The sequence below is a fragment of the Lutjanus erythropterus genome, chromosome 19 (assembly GCF_056507025.1).
Source record: "Lutjanus erythropterus isolate fLutEry1 chromosome 19, fLutEry1.hap2, whole genome shotgun sequence".
NCBI lineage: Eukaryota > Metazoa > Chordata > Actinopteri > Lutjaniformes > Lutjanidae > Lutjanus > Lutjanus erythropterus.
Window position 1 is genome coordinate 130001 of NC_139335.1, and position 10000 is coordinate 140000.

General features: G+C 42.2%; 2 protein-coding genes across 3 annotated transcripts in view; one reads left to right on the forward strand and one right to left on the reverse strand.

The window, feature by feature from the left end:
- The window catches only part of LOC146308896 (uncharacterized), a 13576-nt gene extending 13321 nt beyond the window's left edge, over positions 1-255 (forward strand). For both annotated transcript variants that reach the window (XM_084744365.1, XM_084744366.1), the window contains one exon: positions 1-255. This exon is cut by the window's left edge and continues 443 nt beyond it. The gene's annotated coding sequence lies outside the window, so the exon portion shown is untranslated.
- The window catches only part of LOC146308892 (serine/threonine-protein kinase WNK4-like), a 107435-nt gene that overhangs the window by 50537 nt on the left and 46898 nt on the right, over positions 1-10000 (reverse strand). The window lies entirely within an intron of this gene.

Genomic DNA, 10000 nt, shown 5'->3' on the forward strand with positions numbered 1-10000 from the left:
ATACACTGAACATCATCTACACCAAAATAATCTTCACTGACTTTCAGTGAGCAGTAAAAACATGAAGACCTGATCACAGCAGAAAGAAAAGGCCTTCATTATTATTATAACATAACAAACACAACTCTGAATATTTAGGAGGTGAATTCCCCCCCGCCTCACCGTTCACGTCAAGAAATGATTCTGAGACTTCTAAAACTAAAAACATGTAATCAACATCAAGTGAACGTGAGCTGGAGCTCTACTTTACTGTCCATAATGCAGTTTTGATCAAATTCTGATGAATCGTTCAGCTCTGTTTTGGAGCCACAGTCCAAGTCTGTCGTTGTTAATTTGGTGGAGCCACAGACGTCTACATTCATCTGATGCACAAAGCAGATTAGTTCTATCTAATGGTTCTATCTAATGGTTCTATCTAATGGTAGGACTGTGGTACAAGAACTTCTCTGGGTAAATTACAACCTTCTACAAAAACAAACAAACCAAAAAAAGGGTTGAAATGAGTGTTTTTCACAGCAGGACTTGTGTCTCTTGGATGATGTTTCAGTTGTAAAGTTTTTGTGAAGAATTGAACAAGAAAAAAATCTGATATGTAAAAAACTGCAGTGACAGTAAACAAAGTGAATCCAGCGCAGAGGAGGGCATCAGTGTTCAAAAAATATTAAGATGTGGAACAAGACGCAAACAAATCATTGCTGTGTTCGCAAATCAGTGCCACCAACTGATCCTATGGTGGCACTGATTGTTACCATGGTAACATGGGTCACAGTCAATCAGTCTGTATTTTTATGTTCTAACTTGCAACAGACTAATCTGTGATCAAAATTAAAACTAGTCTTTGCATGTTTTCACACCTGAAAGTCACAACCAAAGTCGCCATTTTGGCCTTTTCACACCTGTTAGTTAGAACCAAGGTTGGTGTTTTAACGTTTTCACACTAGGAACAAACCGAACCATGGTTCAAGTTCAGTCTGGAATGAGACCACCTGATGTTACTGGACTAACGTTGGTCTGTAAGAGGTGTCACACCTGTAAGTTTGGTTCAGATCAAACAAAGCTGGCGTGAAAAGGCCCCAACATCACAGGCTGGTCAAGATATCTTTCTGAAACCAGCTCCTGGTTCATGAACTGCTTCCCTTAATGAGTCTCGGAGCCTCGGTCCTGTCTAGTGAACCAGCTCACGTTTTGATCCATCATCGCCGGAGGATGTTTCAGAAAGAAAAAGCCACCTGCACAATGTGACACGCCCACTTTAAAACCTTTCAAACCAAGTTTTCAGGTTCCAGACCAGCGTATGTTTGGTTGAAATGCTCCCAGCCGTGTAAAATGAAGCAGGTGAACTGAAAGGAACTCTGTTCCGTGTTGATGGAGCAGAACGATCAAAGGTCGTCTCGGTCAGGACGGTTTGTTACTGGTCAAATTCATAAATTCAGTTTCAGAGCTTTTTGCTTCACCTCTGCGAGTGAATTAACTCATTTTCCAGTGTTGGTGTGATCAGGTCTTACCTACATGTTTGAAAACTCATCTAAAAACAGTCTACCCAGAGCATCCTGGGTAAAATTGGCAGAACTAAACTGTTTATGATTATTTGGATCGTACACAGCTGAATGACCTGAGGATTTTTCACAAGAGACTGAGAAAGGCCTCTGATTCTGTTGGAGAGTCTCCTAAATCCAAATGTCCCCTGAATGTCTCCCAGCTCGCTGTTGATTCTGGTAACTCAGAAACCTGGGAGACATTCTGGGATTTAACTGCTGAGTGCTAAACTTAAACCAGTGATTGTATCTTTAAACAGCTGAGGGGATTCAGAAACGTTTGTTGTTACGTGTTGATCAGACTGAAAGTTGGAAAAAGTTCTGCAGTTCTGGAGCTTTTGAAAAGATCAAAAAGTTTTCCAAAGCATAGATTTCTTTCTGAGCACTTTCAGGACTTTTGGTCCATGTTGGCTTGAAAGTCAAGATCAAAAGTTCATTCTTCACCTTGGAAACCGGATTGGACCAGTAATTTCATCACAAGGCCGGTTTAGCAGCTGTTCTGGAGCTTTCAACAGTTATTGGATGAAACACTCCTACTGTGGATGAAGTTCTGGCCCTCTGAGCTCTTCCATGTTGATGTCTGAATGATACCTGGTGATGAAAAAGTCCTCAAAGTGTTCGGAAATAAACTAAAGTTAAACATCTACGATTCCATGACAACTGAACATCATGAGATTCAGTTGAAAGCTCCAGAACTGAACAGACCTTGAGATTGAGTGAGATGGTTTTGTTTCTAAAGTCAGTGAATGAAGTTGAAGTCTTGACTCACTGAACAGATTTAATTTAGTGTTGGTTAGTTTTGTTCATTTGTCTTTGTCATAAAAAAATTAGCAGTTCTTTTCTGAAGAATGGATGAAGAGTTCATTTGATTGGTTGGAGTTTTTCTGCTGTACAGGTTCACACTGGATTTTCATTTAACATGGCATTCCTGATATATTAACTGTTGCTGTGAATTTCAAGTATTTGTTGCCAAGATTATTTATCAGATGATATAAAGAAATAGACTTATATTAGAGTTGTGTTACCCGCCCAACTCTGACGAGTCCAGACAAATATAAACATCTGGACCATTTTGATGCATAAATCTTAGTGTTTGTTTGTTCATGTACTGAGTTTGGGTAACTGCATACACAGGAATGGTGGGATAATAAAGGTCTGGAAGAGGTCTGGCCCAAATTTTGGCAACAAGATAGAACCTCAAAGCGAGGAGCATAACATCATCGGTGAGGATGGAGGGTCATCAGGGTCAGTTTGACTCTCAACTTAATGTTCAGACAACCAGAGCGTTCACACGTAACGGCCCATTGTCATGGTAACAATCAGACCAGGTTAATTTGTTTGTACATGCAGATAAATTTGGTTTGCAGTAGAAGAAACGGGATCCATCATGACACGTTAATAAACATCAGACAAAGACAAACATGATGAAAGTCCTCCAGGAGTTACATCAGAAGGTTTTGTCATGCTGACCATAATAATCAGGTGGTTCACATTGTGAAACTGTTGCAGATTGGATAGATTTAGGCACCAAAAGTACTGGATTAGGTTCAGAAGCCAAAAACACGTGGTTAGTTTCACGTGCAAAAAATCCACGTTCAGTGTTCAAAGGCACCGAAACTACTGAGTTGACTTTAGGTACCAAAAATATGTAGTTAGTTTTAGGTGCTAAAAATATGAAGTGAATGTTGTGCACCAAAAACACTGAGCTGAGTTCAAACAAACAATACTGGCTAAGGTTTAGGCACCAAACATTATCTGAGTAATGGACTTTCAGACAAGTGGACTTTGGGTTCAGTTGGATTTTTTTTCATACAGTGGAACAGCAGCAGTATTTTTACATCACATCATGAACTCAGTGATTTTTTATAGAATAATTCAGATTATAATGATGGTCAGTGATGTCACACTGCAGCTTGGGTCACTTTTAGGTTTTGTTATTTTTAAATGTCATTTATTGCCATGCTGTTGTCCAGAGAACAGGTCTTGAATTCAGGTCTCATAATCCAGCCTTGAATCTAAAACAGCACAAACAGAACAAAATGAATTAATGTCTGTTTTTGAACACTTTAAAGTTCTGAGTCATGATTTATAAAAAAAAAAAAAAAAAGGTTAACTGGGCAAGCAGATGCTGATAAATCTGGTTAAAGTTTGTGTATTGATAAAACTGGTCATACCTCTCTCATGTTTTTTTTTATTTTGTTTAAAGGTATTTGTGATGATGTTCTAAAAATCACTGCACTGTATAACAAACAGCAGGAACAGAAATCCTCCTCGTTGGTAAAACATCGAGGATCCTAGAGGCGACCGGCCACAATGACTGTCGTGGCAACATCACCAAAAAAAAAAAAAAAAATTAAATAAGGAGGGGGAGGCTTATTTTGATGACTACTGAACTATGACGTCACCTTGATGACGTCACATGATCCTGATGTTTCACTGGAACAAGCTGTTGAACTGGAGTTACTGATTCAGACGTCGGTTCTGAGTGGTTCTCTCCCTGGAACTGGAACCCGAGCGTCCTGTGGGGACACTTCCATGATGTCAAAAGATGATTAATTCTGCACAGTGAAGGACTGGAAAGCTGCTGAAGGCTGAAAGATGAAATGTGACACTTTATTTTTGGTGTGGAGCAACACTGAAGTAGTAATCTGTCATCTCTGGTGCAAAGCAGTCACCTGTTAATAAAACAGTGTGGGTGGAACAACTGTTTGTCTTTATTAAGGTTCCATACTGAGCCTCTGGCTTCACAAGAACATCTTCATGGTAAAACTTAAGTGTCTCAAAAGTACCAAACTGTTTTATTTAAATCATAATCTCTCCAGTTTTACCCACAGAAATCCTCTGATAAAATAACATGAAAGAACTTTTTGTTCAGTGAAAACAGGAAGAAAATCATGTTTATATGTTTATATCTGTGATCAGCTGGAGAGGAGAACCACTGACCTGGACTAGGGATGTTGTCAGGTGGTGGAAGAAGAACTTTGAGGAAGTCCTGAATCTGGCCCGTGTCTCTTGGAGGTCAGGGTTGGTACCTGTGTTTTTGAAAGGCTGGACCAGAAGATGTGCTCCAGTTATTCTGTGTCTCACTGCTCAGCCTCCATGTGAAGGTTTACTTCAGCGTGCTGGAAAAAAGGCTCCGACCGGCTGTTGAACCTCAGATTAAGGAGGATCGGTTCAGACCCAGATCCTGCAGGAGGTGCTGTGGGACTGTGGAGTACTGAGGCTGTTGCTATGAGCCATCCAGTCCTCGAATAACCAAAGTGAGTAAGTCAAACATGTCTCAGTGGCTGCTGGACTCCTCCAGGACCGTCCCTCGTCTCTGATCCTGACCTCGTGGCTCAGCTGAGGTGAGGAGACTTTCCAGTTACAGTGAGTACAAAGTATTTTTCTTAAGTTACTTCCCACTTTTGTCAGGCAGTAATTATCTTACAGGTGTCTAATTGCAGAAAGCCTTTTCTTAATTTGCTTGTTTTTGTCTGTTTTCATGTGTTTTCATTGGGTATTGGTCTGATACCGTCCTCAGAGGGGCGTGGCCTGCAGGTTAAATACCCCGAGGGAGTGAGGCACCGAATTCACACCTGTCCTCAATTAACAACCATACCATAGCACAGTGAAGTCCCTCCACACACACACACACACACACACACACTCACACACACACACACACACACACACACACAGAGACACACACACACACACACACTCACACACAGAGACACACACACACACACACACTCACACACACACACACTCACACTCACACACACACACACACACACACACACACACTCACACACACACAGAGACACACACACACACACACACACTCACACACACACACACACACACTCACACACAGAGACACACACACACACACACACTCACACACAGAGACACACACACACACACACACTCACACACACACACACTCACACTCACACACACACACACACACACACACACACACTCACACACACACAGAGACACACACACACACACACACACACACACACACACTCACACTCACACACAGAGACACACACACACACACACACACTCACACTCACACACACACACACACACACACACACACACACTCACACTCACACACAGAGACACACACACACACACACACACTCACACTCACACACACACACACACACACACACACACACACTCACACTCACACACAGAGACACACACACACACACACACACACACACACACTCACACTCACACACAGAGACACACACACACACACACACACACACACACACACACACACACACTCACACTCACACACAGAGACACACACACACACACACACTCACACTCACACACACACACACACTCACACTCACACACAGAGACACACACACACACACACACACACACACACTCACACTCACACACACACACACACACACACACACACTCACACTCACACACAGAGACACACACACTCACACACAGAGACACACACACACACTCACACTCACACACACACACACACACACACACACACACACAGAGACACACACACACACACACACTCACACTCACACACACACACACACACACACACACACACACAGAGACACACACACACTCACACACACACACTCACACTCACACACACACACACACACACACACACTCACACTCACACACAGAGACACACACACTCACACACACAGACACACACACACACTCACACTCACACACACACACACACACACACACACACACACAGAGACACACACACACACTCACACTCACACACACACACACACACACACACACACACACAGAGACACACACACACACTCACACTCACACACACACACACACACACACACACACACACACAGAGACACACACACACTCACACACACACACACACACACACACACACACACACACACACACACAGAGAGACACACACACACACTCACACTCACACACACACACACACACACACACACACACACAGAGACACTCACACACTCACACACACACACACACACACACAGAGACACTCACACACACACACACACACATCAGGAATCAGTGCCATGTCATATTTTATTATCACGTGTCAATAAACTATTTCCTTTAACTCTGAGTCTCCTGATTGAAATACAACAGATAGAGAACAGGAAGTGAACTGTCAGCGTCATCTCGTGTGTTGCAGGTTGTCTGTGTCCAACCCTCCACAGACAACCAATCAGATGCTGCAGCTGGAACAATGAGACCTAAAAGCAACGGACAAAGTCTGTTCTCACAGTAAGTGAATGTTTTTCCACCTGGAATCAGACTTTCTGTCCTTTTCAGTCTGTCGTTGGAGGATTCAGATATCACTTCTTCATCAGAGACTCTACAGCCACAGACCACAGACCACAGACCAGCGACCACAGACCAGAGACCAGCGACCACAGACCAGAGACCACAGACCACAGACCACAGACCACAGACCACAGACCAGCGACCACAGACCACAGACCACAGACCAGCGACCACAGACCAGCGACCACAGACCACAGACCAGCGACCACAGACCAGAGACCACAGACCACAGACCACAGACCAGCGACCACAGACCAGCGACCACAGACCACAGACCAGCGACCACAGACCACAGACCAGCGACCACAGACCACAGACCAGCGACCACAGACCACAGACCACAGACCAGAGACCAGAGACCACAGACCACAGACCACAGACCAGCGACCACAGACCAGCGACCACAGACCACAGACCACAGACCAGCGACCACAGACCAGCGACCACAGACCACAGACCAGCGACCACAGACCACAGACCACAGACCAGCGACCACAGACCACAGACCACAGACCAGCGACCACAGACCAGCGACCACAGACCAGCGACCACAGACCACAGACCACAGACCAGCGACCACAGACCACAGACCACAGACCACAGACCACAGACCAGCGACGTCTCCATGAGCCCATTAAAACTTCCAGTGGTGCCCTGATCGATCCTGCTGACATTCATATTCAACAAAGGACTCAAAAGTCCTAGAAGAAGTAAAAGTACTGATTCGACTTGTTTACTGCAGTAAAAGTGAAAAAGTTCAGGCTCTGAAATGTCCTCAGAGTATAAAAGTAAAAAGTCGTCCTCTGAAGGACATTTCTACTGACTGTCTCTGTTAAAGACAACTGAAGCTCCACCACAGAGTCTCTGTCTGTCTCTCAGTCTTATGTCTTTTCTGTTGCTTCTGGTTTGTTCAGTCATTTCCTTCGTGTTAAGTTTTGTTACGTCCTTTTACATCCAGTTCTTCTCGTTTTAAACTGGAACGCCGTTTTCAGCTCGTCATGTCTTGTTCGGTTGTTTACATCATTTTTGGCTCATTCTGTCTTTTCTGTTGCTTTTGTCTTACATTTTTATTTAGTTACTTTCCATCGCTGATATTCAACATTTAAGCCTGAATCATTAAAGCTGTGAGACATCACACACCTGTGTGTGTCTGTGTGTACAGGACGTCTTCTGTTTAGAAAAGTAAAGTGTCTGTTCAGAAATGTTTTTCTTCTCTGTTCAAAAAGTTCTGGATGTCTGAGTTTCAGCTTTGATTTTATTTTGTACCTAATTTAGATGAAGTCCCAGATTTTTAGTAAAACTGCATTAAATTATTACAACATTACAGTGTACTTCCTGTTTTATTATGTAAAGCACCTGCACTGGTTAGCTGGTGGTTTTATAATGTAGTTATTGTGTATTTCATGTTGTACTTTGTACTGTGCAGTGTGTTCTTACTGTTTTTATCAGGTGAGACACCTGGACTTACTGTAAGTTATCATGTGACATATGATCCATTCTAACGGTGATACTCGTCTGACCTGCCTGTGATAATTCGCTGCCTGACCAATATATCATGTACACACTGAATTTAGCGTCCAGTTAGAACGAGGGAATTACCTGAAGATCGACGGTTTTAATGACTCTGAGTCATTTAACCAGAATCTTTTTGTTCTGATGCAAATAAAAACCCTGATGAGGAACAAATTTGATCAATAATCAATGTACTAATTTTGTGAGTCTCTGTCTGTAAGTTGTGAAAGAGGAAGGCGACTGTAAGCCTGAGTGAAAAATCGATCAATCAGATCAGTGTTTACTCAGGAAGACCAGTGTGTCTTCACTTTGTTAAAGGAACGATTGAATCGACACGGTTACAGAATCACCAACTGTTGTTTTTTATATTTCTGTATATATTTCAGAGAAAACTGAGCTCCAGTTTTCTCTCCATGCTGCATGAAGTAAAGATCTGATTCATCACATCGTCTCGGTTCTTCAGAGAACTAACTCTCAGCGTTTAGACGAAGAATTGTTTCCACATTTTAGACTCTTCACAGACTCCGTTTGCTTCACCATCATCATCACTTTGTTGGTCCTTTTGCACAAAAGTAAAATAAATGTACAAAGACGATTTCCTCTTTCTCACAGTCTCTTTATTTTTCCACCACACACATTAAATTATATTTATTTTATGTGCAGGACTACAGATGGAAATGATCATCTCACTAATTCTGGTAAACTTCGTTTTCACTTCTTGTAAATGATCAGTGTGATCACATGCTGTCGTTTTATCAAACAGGATTCATTCTCCCCGTCGCTCACATGATGGTTCTCTTGATCGTTTTTACTCTGATACGTTCTTTGTTCTTTGTTCTTGTTTCCTGCTGCAGTTTGTTGAACTGAGACCGAACATTTCCTTCCTGTTGCTGGTTTATCATTTCATACCACCGTCTTGAATTCTGTGTTTCATCCAGTTTCTCATATTTTTCTGGTGACTTTATGTTTAAAATAAGTTTCATGTGTTTAATTACAGGTTGTTGTTGAAATGTTCTTTTAAATGGTGACAGTGCGGCTCCATGTGACACGTTCTGTTTCGACATCATCATATGACAAGACATGAAGACGTGATGACCTAAACTGTTTGGTGGTTACCATGGCAACAAATGATCAACATCCACGTGGCTGCGTCCTGAGTCTCTTCTGTTTGTGACGTTATTTATCATCCGATGATCTGAACATTATTAGAACAATCACAGAACACAGAGGAACAAACTGCACCAGTGCCACATCGACCCACGACGCCAAAAAACAAAAACAAACAAAAACAAGTCAGACAATAATCCAAATCAATGAAAAACAGGAGTTTGATGAAGACGAGACTCTTGAACATCTCAAACAGGAAACAGATCGAACAGCTGACCTCAGTGAAAAAATGATTCGCTGGAAATTTCAATTTTTTGTCTTTAAATCAATCAATAAATAAATTGAGCAAACAGCTGGACAAACTAATAAACCAAACAATTAACATAAAACACAGAAGCACAGAGACACGTAGAAAGTTTGTCTCGTCTCAGACTGAAGGTGAATTTAAGAAGCATGAAAAAATGATCAAAGTCTCATATTGGTGTTTTTTTTTTTTTTTT